Source organism: Ochotona princeps, chromosome 5 (assembly GCF_030435755.1).
Source record: "Ochotona princeps isolate mOchPri1 chromosome 5, mOchPri1.hap1, whole genome shotgun sequence".
Classification (NCBI taxonomy): domain Eukaryota; kingdom Metazoa; phylum Chordata; class Mammalia; order Lagomorpha; family Ochotonidae; genus Ochotona; species Ochotona princeps.
In genome coordinates, this window is record NC_080836.1 from 2,913,978 (window position 1) to 2,930,672 (window position 16,695).

Genomic DNA, 16,695 nt, shown 5'->3' on the forward strand with positions numbered 1-16,695 from the left:
CAAAGGAGGCATGAACACAGGGGCACATAGTGATTTGGCTATGGTGAAATTAATATTAGATTTAATGTGGCTATGTGGTGTGATTTATGTATGGAATATTGAAAGACATCCCTGGGTTGTGCTAAGCCAGCCCTGCTGCTCTGACAGCTGCAGCATCCTGCCGCAGTAGGCAAATGTTCAGGCAGGTTTAATTCTTCGTGCATGTTTCAGCTGTACATAAGTTGGAACATGGAGATTGAATCCTACTTCAGCCCTTGGTTCTTCTCCTGTGCTGTCTCCCCTATCCCACTCTAAGACAATAGTAAGCAATTTCTTCTCTCTGAAACTGTATGGGAATGCAGTGTAAATGGGGAATTAACATGGGGCCTGGATAGCTCATCTCATGTCCCAACTTCAGGCAAGGATACCATGAATGACTCCCTTCACTGGTGCCATCACATTGTCCTTTAGCTTTTGTATGGAGTGCATTTGTAAAACAAAAAGCAGCAAGATCAAAACCAATCACCAAAGGTGACTCAGTATGCTACTATGTTAATCCACAAAGCCATCTGTTCTCCTTGGCTCTTAATTAGGCCATATTGAATACAATCAAATATTCTCTTGTCCTTGGTAAGCTATTATTGCAGTTCACAACACATGACCTCTATGTTCCAGGAACCTTCCTTAGATGAACTTCCTACTGGAAGGTGTTGACCCAGGGGCAGCTCCGTGTTATTACTCCAGCTATTTAAGCAGTACATTCAGAATGAGAATGTGAGCAAAGCCCGCCAGGAAGGAGGTGTTTGTGTGATGACTGATCTGGACACAAATAAGGCAATGTTTAGGCAGCTCCAGAGACTGAAGAAAAATCATAAGCAAATGACTGATAAGAAGAATCAAAGACAGAACTTGGCAAATTCCTCCTCATCATAAACCTCTTTTGTTAGTGTTATATATGTAAAGACATCCAGGGACCACCCTAACCCATGTCCAGCTTCATCTAATGTCAAAAAGCATTCTCCTGAGTGTTGCTCCAGAAAACCTCCCTTCCCATTCTGCACTTTCCTTATCAGAGCGACTAGCTTAGGGAAGAAAGATGGATGACTGCTATGGGGTTTATATGTAAATGTTGGCTTTGCACAGCTTTACAAATCCAGCAAGCTCTGACAACAGAAGAAGGAGGAGGAGGAGGAGGAGACAAAGGAAAAGGGGAAAAAGGTGAGCTGTTTGATTAGCTGAGGTCACTACAGTGGTGACATGTTAGTAAAGTCCAGAGAAGCGACCAAATCCATAGCACACAGGATTTCATAGTTTATGAGTAATATCACACAGCTCCTGTGCGTTGAAGTGGCCACTGAAATACGTCTTCTATTTTCTTGATTATGATAATGGCATGCTGACCTCTATATGGCATATTTTCCTCTCAATTTCTATTTATTCTTTCTGATTATAAAATATGGGTAATCTGCAAAAACATTCTGATTTTAGATAAAATGAGTAGAGGTTACATTGTCAATATACAGGTTTGGAAGCATAGGAGTTGGTGTTTAGGGTTTTTGAGCCCGAATACGCGGGGACCTCAATCCTTGTCTTGCAGGAAAGAATTTTCATGTGGACACAGTTTAGTTTTAAAACAAGATTTATTAGAAAAACCGAGAAAAGCAGCTCCCGTCCCTAGAGACGGGAGGGGGTTTTGAGATAGAAAAGACCCATACCACCTGCTATAGTGGCAGGAGAAAGAAAAAGAGGAAAAAAAAGAAAAACAAATTAATGGTGGGGAAAGCATCTTTTAAAGGTTAACCTCAAAGATGTTTCTCCATAAACAAAGGAGAATTTCTGGTTTCCATGGCACCTGATCTTGTCACAGGTTACTTAACAGCCTTTTTGAATGATAAAGAGGCCAGTCTGAAACTACCCCCTTGGCCATGGCCAGAGACAGAATGGGGCTGAGGCTTTGGGTGTGAGATAATGCATATATGTAGAAGCATAGGGGTCGCCCCTTGCATTCTTCCCCTTCTTCCTCCCTATGTATCCCTTTATTATCTTTCCCAACTTATTATGGTAAGATATTGAATACAGTGAGAATGTTATTTTATAAAAAAAATCATAGACAAGACATAAGTGTTAAAAAATCTGCCATATTGGGCCCGGCGGCGTGGCCTAGCGGCTAAAGTCCTCGCCTTGAACGCGCCGGGATCCCATATGGCGCCGGTTCTAATCCCAGCAGCCCCACTTCCCATCCAGCTCTCTGCTTGTGGCCTGGGAAAGCAGTTGAGGAGGGCCCAAGGCTTTGGGACCCTGCACCCCCGTGGGAGACCTGGAAGAGGTTCCTGGTTCCCAGCATCAGATTGGCGCGCACCGGCCCGTTGCGGCTCACTTGGGGAGTGAAACATCAGACGGAAGATCTTCCTCTCTGTCTCTCCTCCTCTCTGTATATCCGGCTTTCCAATAATAATAAAATCTTTAAAAAAAAATCTGCTATATTGTGTTCCTTCTTCTCTTTAGTTCTGAGTACAAATGGAAAATAGAGCCAGCATTCTGCTGAGTCTAGATCCTCATAGAACTGAACCGGACTGAGGGCACTCTCCACCGTGCCTTCTCTTGCAGGGCCAGTGCCTGTCTAGTGACGGTGCGGTGATTGAGCCCAGTCGGCTGTGTGCACATGGGTGATTCATGTGAGCCATGTTTGTGTCAGCATTGGCCACTGGACAGCCTTTGTGGTCCCGCCTCACAGGCAAGGGTTGATGGGAAGGGAGACAGCTCTACTTGAGTTGTGGTCTCACAAAGGCATCAGACCCTGCAGCTCCCATCCTTACCACAAATGAACGCTTGTGGATGAGATGACCTGCACAGGGCAGCTTTCCTTGTGACAGTAGCATGGGAGGGTTAAAGTGGGTTGCTCTCATTGTGAGTTTAACTCTCTGAGGTTGTGGCTACAGGATGCTAAATCATCAATATCAGTCTGAAAACTTATAAATGTGACAACTGAACTGAGCCCAAACAAAACGTCAAAGCTAGGCACAGTGCCAGGCACCTTTGTGAAAAAACTATTGAATGAACTCAGGATAAGCTCTGTTGTCAAAGAGCTAGCCATTGTATTAGCAAAGGGACACAAGAGCATATTCACATATGATTCGAGTAAATACAGCAAATTGGAACAATTATATCCTGGGTTGTTTAGGAAAAGATGTCATAAAAGAGAAATTTTACATTGTAGCTGGTAGTTTTTAGCTATTTCTTTAGTTCGCTTGCTATTTCAACATCAATTTATTTATTAAGATTGATGTATTTGAAAATCAGAGCTAAAAATAGAGGGAAATGCAAAGTGTTTTACCCGGTTCACTCCCCAGATGGCTGAAATTGCCAGGGATGGAACTGGGCAAAGCCAAGACCCAGAAACTTCTTGGTGAAGCACGTGTGTGGCACGGGCCATCTGCTGCTGCTCAGAAGTGGATCAGAAGTGGATCATCCAGGACGCCAACCGGTGTCCACAGCAGTAGCTGCTATCACAGGTGGTACCCTTACCTGCTATGTCATAATGCTGGTCCCTCAAGATCACTTTATACTCCAACTTTTTTGAGGATTGTGAAGACAGCTTATGTTAAGTCCAATCTACTCACAATAGTACCATACATCAAAATTCAGAAAGTTCTACCAGTTAATAAGTACTAGGTTACCTGTGTATATGGATAAGAAAATGCTCTCACGGTAAGTTATTTGTGAAGGCAGTAATTTTCAGAAACAGGGTCATTGCTTCCCTCTGTGCCTTGTGAACCCCTGGGCTCAAGACATCCAGCGTGTAGTCACATCCACCATCACGCTCAGACTTTTGTCATTCATTCCTTTTAGATTTTAAGTAAGATTTAACCTACAGAGGCACATAGCAGGAAAGGGGAGGCTTTTTTGAACAGCCACTTCAGCCCCTTGTGAATAGTGTTGTGTGGTATCACATGGGATCTTGACATACTTTTTATTGATTAGTTGTAATGCAGAATTTCTGAAAATGTTTTTAAGAGTTTTTGAACTCTAACACTATAATTAATTACTTACTTCTGAAGAACTTTATACACGATTCAGAATGACTATGATATGATCACTCAGGCAATACCAATCCAGTACAACCTGTGTGCTCATCAGAAAAGCAGACACCAGAATGTGTACAGAGAGAGAACAAAAGATGTGAGGACATGCTGACGAGTCAGCCTTCTGCAAGCTAAATTTTAAAACCTAGTCCAAGAGTGACAAATTTCTTCTGACAACATTTTGCTTGTCAATGGCAAAACTTCTGAAAGAGTACAAAAAGCAGGATTAAAAAGCCAGAATGAAAGAGGTAGCAGATACAGTCCAGTGAGCCCAGTGAGGTATGGAGTATATGGAACTTGACTCCTTCAACCTTAGATATACATTTATGGAGTACATATATTTTTCTTTAGTGCTGCTCCTTTCTCTGTTACAGTTGAGAGTTTGTAATGCAGGTGAAAATTCAGCATGTGCTTCAGTATTTTGCTTTATCATCACTTCAAATAAAAATAAAATAAAATTATTATGTCCCATATCACATCTCATAGATTTTTCTTCCTTTTATAAAGAGAACATAAAAGCTGAATTATGTGTTTGTAAAAGTATACATATACATGTAGTTATTCTTGAAATCTTACAGAGGAATACACTAACAGCATATTTATGAGAATATTTCATGAAGTTCAGGGAAAATGGATTGAAAGTCAAGTTCACTTTGGTGCATTGCTTTTAATTCATGATGGATGTTTTTCATAATATGAATTTCCAAGAGCTTTGTGAATACTTCATTATGTGTACATTTCAAAATGTTTTGTATTGAAATATGCTTATCTTTTGTGATAGTTCTTTGATTTTTTTTAAATCATTGTATCATTTACAGGATAATTGTAATATCTTAGATGTAATCCTTCACTTATTTACTGTTTATACACTTTTATAATTCTCATTTCCAATTCCTAAAATATATCAACCCCTCAGTTATATGCTATAATTCCCATTTTAGATTCTGGTACATGTTGTTCATGCTGGATTAAATAAAATCCTGCAAAATATGACAAATCATGTTGAAACCTCTTCCCATTGCTCCAATCATGCACTCACACTAGACAGGCTCAAAGCTTAATCATTGACGATTTTTCTACCTGAATATAAGAACTGGCTGTTACTTATAATGATGAAAAAACACATTTTATGTGTGTTTTATCCTTTTCCTTAAAATTCTGCATGTATTTAATTTGACACTATTGCAAAACCATTGCATGCAAACCAGAAAAAGCTCCTATTTGACGCTTTCAGAAACGTGGCCTAAGTGCAGGAGTCATGTTCCTAGAAGAGCTGATAAGATGCTTCTGTTATTAAGTTCAGTGTGTGGCAATTAGCTTACATATAACCAGAGTGATGAGGAAGGGAAGAGGCGGAGAAGGAGAAAGCAGAGCAGTACTGGAAGGATGAGTAAAACACTAACAGCTAACAGTGACAGATGAAGAAAGCATGAAGATCAATTGTAATTTAATATATTATTAGGAACAAAAGCACTATTAGAGCCACTCCAGAAAGCAGACCAATCTTTCTCTTTAGTTTGATGTGTAGTAACCAGCTAACCCAACAAGTCTACTCTGGGGTATGTACCTAAGGGGACTGATGACTTACATCCACACTCAAAAAACCAAGAAAATCTCAGAGTCACTCTATTCTCAACCACCCACAATTTGCAATCATTGACACTGAAGATAATGCTTGAGGTAAATGGAAGAACATAATGACAAAGAACTCCTAACTTAAGCAACAACTTCATTGAATCTCAGAGATGCTGTACTGAGTGAAATGAGTTAGGTTTGAGAAGCTCCATCATGTTTACATAATATATATAAAGACACAATGATAGAGAAAAAAATCAGTGAATTTCAATAGTTGTGAGGATAAATAGGAATTGTTGGGAGATGAAAAAATTGTTTCTATTCTAAATTGTGACATGACAATATGAGCCTATAGATATGTTTAAAATAACTGCCATAAATGTAGAAAACAATCAGTGTATTTCAATGTGACATTTATGGCAGGATCACAAATAACCTTTTCTTAAAAATAAAATCTCTATAAGGTGTATATGTCAATGTAAAATCGAATGCATCATATTACCTCTTGCAAGTATACAAGAATCATCTAGACTGTAAATCGAAAAAGAAATCAAGCTTAGTGTGATAAATTTGATATTTGTTAAAAGAAAAAGCTAAAAGCCGGTAGAAGGATATATTCAAAGAGCCATTGTTTTCTAAAGATATCACTAATATTTAAACTTGAATCAGATTTCTCAACTGAATGGATGTGTAAGAAAACTTCTGTGCTAAATGCTCAAAATAATTCATGCCAGAGATACTATTTATTTTGCTTTAAATGTTTTCATTTGTAGTGGCCGACAGTGTGGCATAGTAGGCTAATCCTCCTCCCACATAGTGGGCATCCCATGTGGATACCAGTTTGAGTCCTGGCTACTCCACTTCCAATCCAGCTTCCTGTTTATGGTTCGGGTAAGCAGGGGAGGATGGCTCCCGGCTCCTGGCTCCTGGCTCCTGGCTCCCAGCTCCCAGCTTTGAATCAACTATGTTCTGGCCATTGCAGCCATTTGCAAAGCGAATCAGCAGATTGAAGAGTGATCTCTGCCCTTCTCGCTCCTCAAAAATCTGCCTTTCAGATAAATACATCCCTAAAGAAAAATTTTTCATTTGTTTCTTCAAGAAACTGAGAGATATGTCTCTGTGACTCCCCCAAAAGCTCTCAGTGGCTGAGGCTGGGTTAGCTGAAGCTCCATGAACCAGGTCACTGGCAGTGCACTCCAGGGTCTGCATCAAGAAGCCAAAAACAGAAACTCAACCCCAGTACTTCGCCATGGAACACAGGCCTTTTAGCTAGTAAGCTAAACCCAGACTTGTCTTTTACTTTTTTGAGAAACCAGAGTTGGTCAATTTCAAGGACGTTTTATGTTGTTTTTGATGCTGGGGATGGGGAGAAGATAGGAATACTATTCCTGAAGACAGCCCCACAGACGGACTAAAGCATCGTGAACATCTGTTCTCCCTTGTGGGATTCTGCAAATCACAGCAGGTGACTGCAAATATTGAAGACAGATTCTTGAATCCCTCAGGGGCCTCTATTCGCAAGCTGACAATACTATGTGATGAAGCCAGATGTCATCTAAACTGTTTCTTCCACATTTGACTGTGTCGAAGTAACAAATTTAGATAGAAATTTTTAAAGGTGTGACCTTGTTATTATAGAAATAATTGTGTTTAAGATCTGTATCACGGTAGTGGGGATGAAGAAAAAGACTTCTTTAATAAAGCATTTCACTGATGATGGAAAGTCTTTCATTCCATTAGAAAACTCCTGTGAACTTCATGGCTTTATCTATATAATTCATATTCCTCGCAGTTCACCTATTTTAAGTTTGGAGATCAAAGTGCTCTTGCATAATTGTAGGCTTATTCATCTATCATTACAGCATAATCTTAGAACCTTTATGGCGCTATGCTTAGGAGCCGACATCGTGGTGTTGTGAGTAAAGCCACCACCCGTGACAGCAGCAACCCGGATTGGTGACTGTTCACACCCCACTTGTTCTGCTTCCAGTGGGCCTTGCTACTAACAGCCTCAGAAAAGCAAGGCCCAACGGCTTGGAAGACGATGCCCACACCAGGCCAGGATGAAATTCCTGGCTTCATCCCGAGTTCCTCTGGCCATTGCAACCACTTGGGAAGTGACTAGTGAACACGAGATTCCTCTCTCTCTCCTTCTCTGTCCCTCCCTCTCTGACTGCAATTCCAATTTTCAAACAAATAAATCTTAAACCACAGACAGCACTGTGTCATATCCATTTATGTCCTGTTTGCAAACTTCACTCCAAACCCCACATTTGGGTTTCTCTCTACATTTGTTAGTTCTGGGCATTTCACATAAATTTAGTCAAGCAATATGTGGTCTATTATAACTCACCCTTTTGGTTACCATAGAAGTAGTTGTTGTTATTATTATGATGATGATGAGGCAGGAAGGTAGGAAAATAAGGTGATAGTTTCACACACACATGCTTATGCACAGAGAGGGAGAGAGAGAGAGACAGAGATTGTCCATCTCTTAGTTAATGCACCCATCCTCTCATATGTCCATAGTAGCCAGGAATGAAGCACGCTGAAGCAGGAACTGTGAACCAAATTGGAGACCAAAGTGGAGACCCAACTGCTCAAGTTGTTACCTGCTGCTCCCAGAGTGTACAACAGCATCCAAAACAGAGCTGGAGCTCTAGTCCAGGTGCCCTATATTGGGAGGCAGGCATTAAAAGCAGTGTCATGACCTGTGTACAAAATGCTTGCCTCCACCATGCTAACGAAATTTGTTGGAGTAGTGTAATGTATCAAGGCTTCAGCCTTGTTTATGACCTACTAGTAACGCAAGCATTCATCTACTGCACTTTCATCATCCAGTTAGATGTCGACTGATTTGACCCTTTGAAGACGTTTGTTGCACAATCCAGGCACAATTGGGATAAGCATATGCGTCTACTGCCTTAGACAGATTCTTATCTAGGACTGGACTTGTCAGGTCTTCATTTAACTATAAATCTAATATCTCACAAAAATTTCACTGTTTTCCAGAGGGGCTACCATTGTACACATCCTCTGGAAGAAAACCATCATTGTCATTTTCCATATCCCATCAATATTCATTCTCTTCCATCTTTAATTATTTCAGCAATCAACCTGCAAGCTGAAAAGTGTGTTTTACTGTGGTTTTACTTCACATTTTCCGAACAAACTGACACTGAAAACCATTTTGTGCTCTTTCTGTCATATTAAAATCTTTGGTTTATTCAAAATTGAGGTTATATAGCTTCATGGTTCTTCGGTGTAGATTTCTTTATAATCTGTATATAATTTCCTATTCAAACAAATGAAATGATTTTTCACTTCTACACAGGAGCACAAACAACTTGACTAAGAACAAATACGCACATGCATTAGGGATTGTGTGTTAGAATTTATTTTTGGTTCATATTAAGTCGAATAGGAAAAGAAGTGTCTTGTCTTTGGTATAAATTCTGTGCTGACCTAAATGCTGTATTGCTTTCCACAGGGATGTCCTGGCGACAGAGTTTCCCTTGGTTTGTGGTTTGCACACTGAGTTCATTTTTATTGGGAATGCTGTGATGGAGAAAAGGAGATGTGTGAAGAAAACTCCAGCTCTGCCCCTTTCCAGGAGCATGGTGAGGGCACTTGCTCATCCTTTTGGAGTTCTGCACATGCCATGACCCTGGGGTCACCGTCGCTCTGTCCTCTTGCCACGAAGAAGCAAGGTTCTGATGAGAGGCTGCTTTGCCCGTTAGAATCCTGAGAGAACGCATGACTCTGCGGAGACCTATGCTCACTGTTGATGTCCGTGATGTATCAGAAACAGCCATCTACTCTTCCAAGATTCCATAGGCATTTGTTTCTGCAACACAACCAAGTTTCCTTGACGTGGCAAGTGTGAAGGCTAATGTTATATGTTTATGGCCATCAATAGGATTTTCACATAAGAAACTCTCTTAATGTTAATTAAAGGAATTTTATTTCCTTTACAAGATTTTCAAGGTTGGATTCTCAACTTATTTCTGTGTGAGTTTAATGTAAAATTCTAGAAAATGCTGCTTTTTAGATTCACTTGTACTTATAAAGGAAGCTAGAGTAATAAGAATTAGAAAATAATGTTGTACTAATTTTTATTTTACTCTTTTTCCATTTCCTGCAGTGAAACCAGTATTCCAACTTCTATAATGAACTTGGATCCAGGTATTTTTAAAATGAGATGTCATAAGAAATATGCTAGGGATATGACTGTACATTTAAAAAAACAAGCCACAAATACAACAAATAAAATGAGAAGATCTAAAAAATGAGAAGACATTTTTGTTTTTGTGTGTGTGTGTTTAATTGTGAGGTAAGTACTAAACTTAAACTCATTATACAGAAGTATCATTTTAGTTGTTGTTTATAAAGTATATGTTTGATAATGTGTGTATACCTTTGATAGGAAGAATAACAAACTAAATAAGCTTACAATCTTAGACATAACATTACTAAAGTTTGACCATCCCCAAATTATGAAAACTACTTTTCCACAGACACTGAATGTTTAAAAAGAAAACAAACAAACAAAATCCTGTAGGATGGAAAGAAGCCTGGTCATCTAAGGAATTGATTGAACAAGGCGTTGCATTCTTCCCAAGAATTTTGAAAGAAATGGAGATTTAGTGATCAAAGGCTAGCACAAAGACTTGGACACCTGGGCTTGGCAAGAACGCAGAAGACACAGAAGAGATAGAGGAAATCCAGCCGGTTTATGTGCTGGGCAAGACCTCCCACCACAGGAGATCCACCATGATCCTAGAGGTGCAAATTCATGATTCTGTGGGCTCAAAGGTATTATCTGAGCAAGACACATTGATGTGTGCCATGAGATCTTCCCATAGCAAAAAATAAGCTACGGTGTTTTATTTTGGCTTGCATTTCATTTGCTTATTTGTTTTAAATGCATAACAGAGAGGAGCTATGAGGGTATCCTCTAATAAAGATAGGCAATGTGAAGAAAAATTAAACCTCTGTATGTGTGGAGCAGAAGGGTGGACATTTCTTTTTTCAGAGCTGTATTTACCTGGAGGAAAACAGAATAGAGCCAAGCACACAGCAAGACAGAGAGACAGAAGAAATGTGAAAATAACTCCAGGTAAAACTAATTAGGGATAGAATGGCTCCATTGCCAATTGAGCACGGTTGATTTAATCACATTATTTCACAATTAAGGCGAGGCTCTCAAGAGCAAAGCAACATGGATTTGGGAATACGCTCATCGTTTCTGAAATCTGTACTGTTTTTATAAATAATCTGTCAAGATATTTAAACTCCTTAGTAAATCATTGTGCAGATGAAGAGAAAGCATTTTTGTTTTGTGCCCAAAATGAAGCCTAGTGTGCAGAGAGCCCTCCCAAGTACTTGGGCAACGATAATTATTATAGATGAGAGGGCTGTCAAGCTCAAAGTTTTCATTTCCTCCACATACAGCAGTGATAGAAATATTATTCCGGTTGGGTTGAATAAATTGGCTAATATATTGGCTAATATATGGCTGACAATATTGGTTCTTTTGTCTGTCATCGTTTCATAAGACAAGCAAAAGCTATTTTCAAGGGTTATATGAAACTTCACATCACAGAAAGCTGAGATTAGCTATTTTCTGGCTTTATTGTCAAAGTCGAGTCTTCTGAGCAAAGCAAAACTGTCTGCCCTAAAATTCTTTGGGATTCTTTATACATATTCAGTCTTTTGTGCCCTCATTTCATGCTACACTGTGAGTTTTTATTTTCTTCCTTTAAATGTTTATTTATTTGTAAGTCAGAGTTACACAGAAACAGGTGGAGACAAACCGCAATTTTTTGTTTGCTGGTTCACTCTCAACAGGGAAAGCAAAGAGCTGGGAGATGCGTGTGGGTTTGCCAGGTATGCGACAGGCGCCTGAGCATAGGAGATGCGTGTGGGTTTGCCAGGTATGCGACAGGCGCCTGAGCATAGGAGATGCGTGTGGGTTTGCCAGGTATGCGACAGGTGCCTGAGCACTTGGCTGATGTTGCTGCTGCATCTCCCAGTACATTGACAAGGAAATGGATTAGACAAAGAACACGTGGTTCACAAAGCTAATCAAGATGCTGCTGTTGCAGGATTACCAGCTTCTCCACGTTGTTGGCTCCTGGGATGGAGACTTCTAATCCCACTGGCTGCATGTGTGACGTTTGGGTATGTGAACTGGGTATTACAGTTTTGAAAGCAAGGATCCTGTCATAGTTTGGCCTCTATGTGTGCACTGCTTTCCTGGGCTCCTTGTGTCCTGTTCATCTGATTCTATCACATTTCCATACTGGGGAGTATAAGCAATGGCATTGACACAACAACTGGCATAACGTGGATGATCACAGATATCCACAGCAGAACTTACTGTCTATGGTGAGATCCACAGAGAAAACAAGAAGTGAGGATGTTGTATTCAGGAAGAATCATGCGGGAGCCCCAGCTCTGTCATGGAGTTTAATATCCAACTCTGGGGTTTAATGACCTCTGTCTCCCAATCTGTAACATGAGGCTGTCAATTGCAAGTTCTAACTGTGGTTATTAGAATCAAAATGATGCGTTCCAGTCCCGATACATCACCGTCACTCCGACATGAGGATTTCACATTTTGTCAATTAAGGAAAAAGACTCAGAGAAATAAAATTAAAATACACAACCTGTTACTAAGAAGTTAGGACTTCTGATTTTTGAGCGATGACATATTTTGCTTAAATACGAGTCATCCAATAGCCTTTAGTCAAGAGAAAACTAATCTAATTTGTCCTGATAATTCAGGTTCATAGATTCCCAAATACTTTCATTTTAAAACTTCAGTGCTCATTTTATAAGATTTTATTAATATCTTCAGCCCTGGAATATGTGGTTCGAATCATATAGCATTGTGATAGGGTGACCAGATGGTCAGAATACAGCACCTATAGTCCAAAAACAGGCATTTTCAAAAAGGACAGAGATGGCCTTGATTCTTGCCTCACATGAAAGAAGAGTTTTTTATGTGAACACTTGCAGGGAACAAAGATTTATTAAACATAGAAACTGCCAGGTGCAGCATGAGGGAGGAATTTCCAGGGTAAGAAAGACCTAAACATTTTTTTTATAATATTTTTTAATTGATTATTTTGCATTATGTGACAGTTTCATAGGCTCTGGGAATCCCCCCCTCCCCACGCCCCTCCCCCCTGGTGGATTCCTCCACCTTGATGTAGTATTACAGTTCAAATTCAATCAAGATTCTTTCCTTGCAAACATATACCAAGTATAGAGTCCAGCTACTTGTTGTCCAGATGAGTTGAACAGTTTCTTGGGGAGACCATTTCTGGTCCGAAGTTAGAGCTGGTAGAATATCATCCCAGTCAATTAAGAGTCCCGATATAACATCAACAGCAGTTTGCAACATTATGGAATTGACATGGTTGTGAGTAACCAGTATGTTACAAAAAAACAAAAACAAAGAAAAAAAAAAAAAAAAACAAGTCCTAACCACAACCTATGATTAGCTCATTGACATTTCAGTTTTAGTTTATGTACAGGACCGACTACTATATACCTTAAAATGGCTATAAGGTACCATTCAGCTGTCTCGTGTCTATTTCATTTTAGTATTTAGCCATTTGTTGTGCTGAAGTATAATTTTGCTGATCTTGGCAGATTTTAGGGTAATCTAGACTGGCTTGTAACTCTAACAAGACATTTGTCGACAGTTAAGGTGCAGAACATTTTTTTTGGGGGGGTGGGTGTGCAGGGAAATCATCAAGACCATGGTGAGGAGTGACTAATCTTTGTGTCCCACCCAGCTAGGAATGAGCCAATCCACGCCAGCTCTTTCCTGTCAGATTCCAGGCTCTACTTTTTGTTGTTTGTCTATTTATTTTAGGTTTGTTTAGTTAGTATGATTGTTTGTTTGCTATGGGGGGGGGTTTCTAAGCGATCCCGATGGTCATTGCAAGGGAGGGTGGGGGTCCAGAGGTGGAGCCAGGCTCGGACCAGAGAAAGCTCTCCTCCCTGGTCCCGGAGGACGTTTATTGTTCTTCTGTTTCTGTGAACCGCTCAGGGCTTCTGGTTGTCTTTCCGATGACATTGGTTTCTGCACGGTAGTGTTTGGACTTCTTCCATCCCCTGCGGAAGCTCCGGTTGGGGGTGGGTGACCTCAGAGTACTCGGCCTCCGAGGGCATCCGATTCCCTGTTGCCTCCTTTGCAGTTGGGATGTAGTCCTTGTTGCTCATATTAATAGTTTGTGGTGAAGGTCTGAGAGTCTTCATGGTTGGGATCCAAGCTTCCTCCTTACCACCTGCTCCACCCTGGAGTGCCCCCCTGCTCCACGCACATGACCTCCTATTAAGAGGTTGTCAGGATTGCACCCGATTCCCCCCTCATGCACTGGTATAGTAGTTTTTTTGTTGTTTAGTGCCGCTTTGAGTCTGTTGTCTATGAATTACCAGATTTGATCTTGATAGGCTATATTGTACTTTTTCCTCACTCTTTTTATGAAGACCTAAACATTTAAAACACAATTTCAGGGAAAGAAAATAAATGAATCAGTTAAATTGATGCAAAGCTCACCTGAAGCCTGGATTGGCAATCTTGTCTAGCTTATCTCTAACAGCAGAAAAAGGTGGGACGATGTGATTGATACCTTCTTTTCATCTTTTCATTGTCATAACAAATTAAAATCCTGGAACACTGCAGTCGCTGCCGCCTAGTCATTCTTGGGATAACACTAGAAAGGCAGGAGTCGGATTACTCTTCCCACATGGGATCCATCTAACCTTAATCACTGGCCATTTTTGCAACAAAACTATATAGTAGCTGAGATTCTACTTTCTGCTTTTCCAAAGAGCAAAACAGGAGATAATAAGCAAGATCTTACAATCTTTCAAAGGGGCTCTCTTATCTCATTTCTCCAGGCTGTGTGTTACCCATCTAACTCCTTACACCAAGTCACACAATAACTTTATTTCAAAGCTAATCATAGCAGGGTTGAGTGGGAGACTGAGAGAAGGATGTGTTTCTCCAGTCTTACCTGTGTGCTCGTTTGTATGATGTGAACATATTTCACATATAATACAGCACAGATTTCAGAGCCAAATGAGATTTCCCACCCTCCTGCCTTCTCCCCCACAAGTTTTCCTCCTTTCTCCTCCTTCTTTCACCTTCTTTAGTTTCTAGTTGTGCAAGAGCATTCTTTAGTTTCTCTTCACAACCACAGGTTTACCAGTCCACAAGGTAAAGACATTAACACATGGCAAGTAGAAAATTAAAATAATCAACAACACACAAGTACAAAGAAAACCTTTTCTGTCCTCTAGGAGTATGAACAAAACTGTACACAGCAATCAAATGCTAGAATGATGCTCCCACACCTAGAGATTACATGTTTGTACTCCATGAATGAATCTTCAAAGATTAGAGACTATGGTATTTGTATTTTGGGGGTTGGGTTATTTCAACAAACACAATGGCTTTCATTTTTAGATGTATTTACTTGGAAGAATCGTGGTAATGGAGAGGCAGACTCGTCAAGAAACCTTCCACTCTTTCTTTCACTCCCCAAAGCTCCCCAAATGGCCAGGTTCTTCTTCCAGGACTCCTACGTGGATCTGCAGATGCTCAAGTACTTGGAGTGTCCTTCACTGTTTCCCAAGGCCCTTTAACTGGGAACTGGAGCAGATATAGAACAACCAGGAGCCAAACCGAGGCCCATATGGGATGCTGACCTCACAGGCCATGCCTCGAAGGCCTCAATGCCAGCTCTTGCCCCCAACTTCAGAAAAGCATATGGAGGATTAATTGGAATGGGAAAAAAACACAACAGGGAGGAGCCATTACCCAACAGTTTAGGAGATTATTCTGATCTCTGTTAAAGTTTGTAGCTAAAGGCAGGAAAGTCCGGCCACCTCCCAGTTACTAACACTTGTCCAAAAGCCTCTGTGACAGGTTGGCCAATGGATTCTCCAATGTCTTGTCAATACGTGGGCTTAGTCTTTGACTTGAACATCTTGGGATTGTGGATGCCGTGTTAGAGGAAACTGCCTGAGTCTCACAGATCTGCAGCAACTTGTTGCTCTGTCTCGTCTCCTCCAATACTCCACATCTTACAACGGAGTAGCGAAGCAAGCAAAATTGTCATGGCTTTTCTGTAGTTAAACAAAACAGGAAGAAAACAGCAAAATTATCCCTGTCACTGCTAGACTTTTACTGGTTAATAGGCATTTGACTCCAGATTTATAATGGCAATCTTATGAAATACTGTGACAGAAATGCTAAGACATTTGAGAGAGTCCATTAAAAACTAAGAAGGGTTACCATGGCCTATGGTGTCACACAGAGAGCTGAGATCTGGAGAAATTCTATTTCACAAATTGAATATAAATAACAGAAAACCTCTACATCCCTGAAAAAGTGTTAACCTTTTTACACATGAACAAGGATTACATAACCAGTTAATATTGGGAATTCACATCCATAAGGTCACATTTATTAAAAAACACACACATAGATTAGAACTCTGCAACATTTTATATATCTTAATCATTGGAAAAGGTTTAAAAATGGAACAGCTAACAGCAAATTAGAAAAAAGTTAAGTCTCATTGATAATTTAATCTAATTGATGAGAATGGGGCCTTGCATGATCGCCTAGTGGCTAAACCTTCACTGTGAACTTGCCCAGATCCCATACGGGCGCTGGTTTGTGTTCTGACTGCTCCACTTCCCATCCAGCTAACTATGGCCTGCAAAAGCAAAAGATGACCCATGGCCTTGGAACCCTGCACCTGCACGGGAGACCCAGAAGAAGCACCTGAATCTTCATTTTGGATTTGCTCAGCTTTGACCATTGCAGCCTCTTGAGGAATGAACCAGCAGAAACAAGATCTTGCTCTCTATCTCCTTCTCTCTATGTAGCTATAATAATAATAATAAGTAATTATTAATTACTTAATAAATTAATGTTAAATTAACTAAAAATTTAAATTAAGCCACCGTGTCAAATAAGACTGTGTGTAAGATATCTATAGTTGGGCCCAGCATCATAGCATCGCGACTA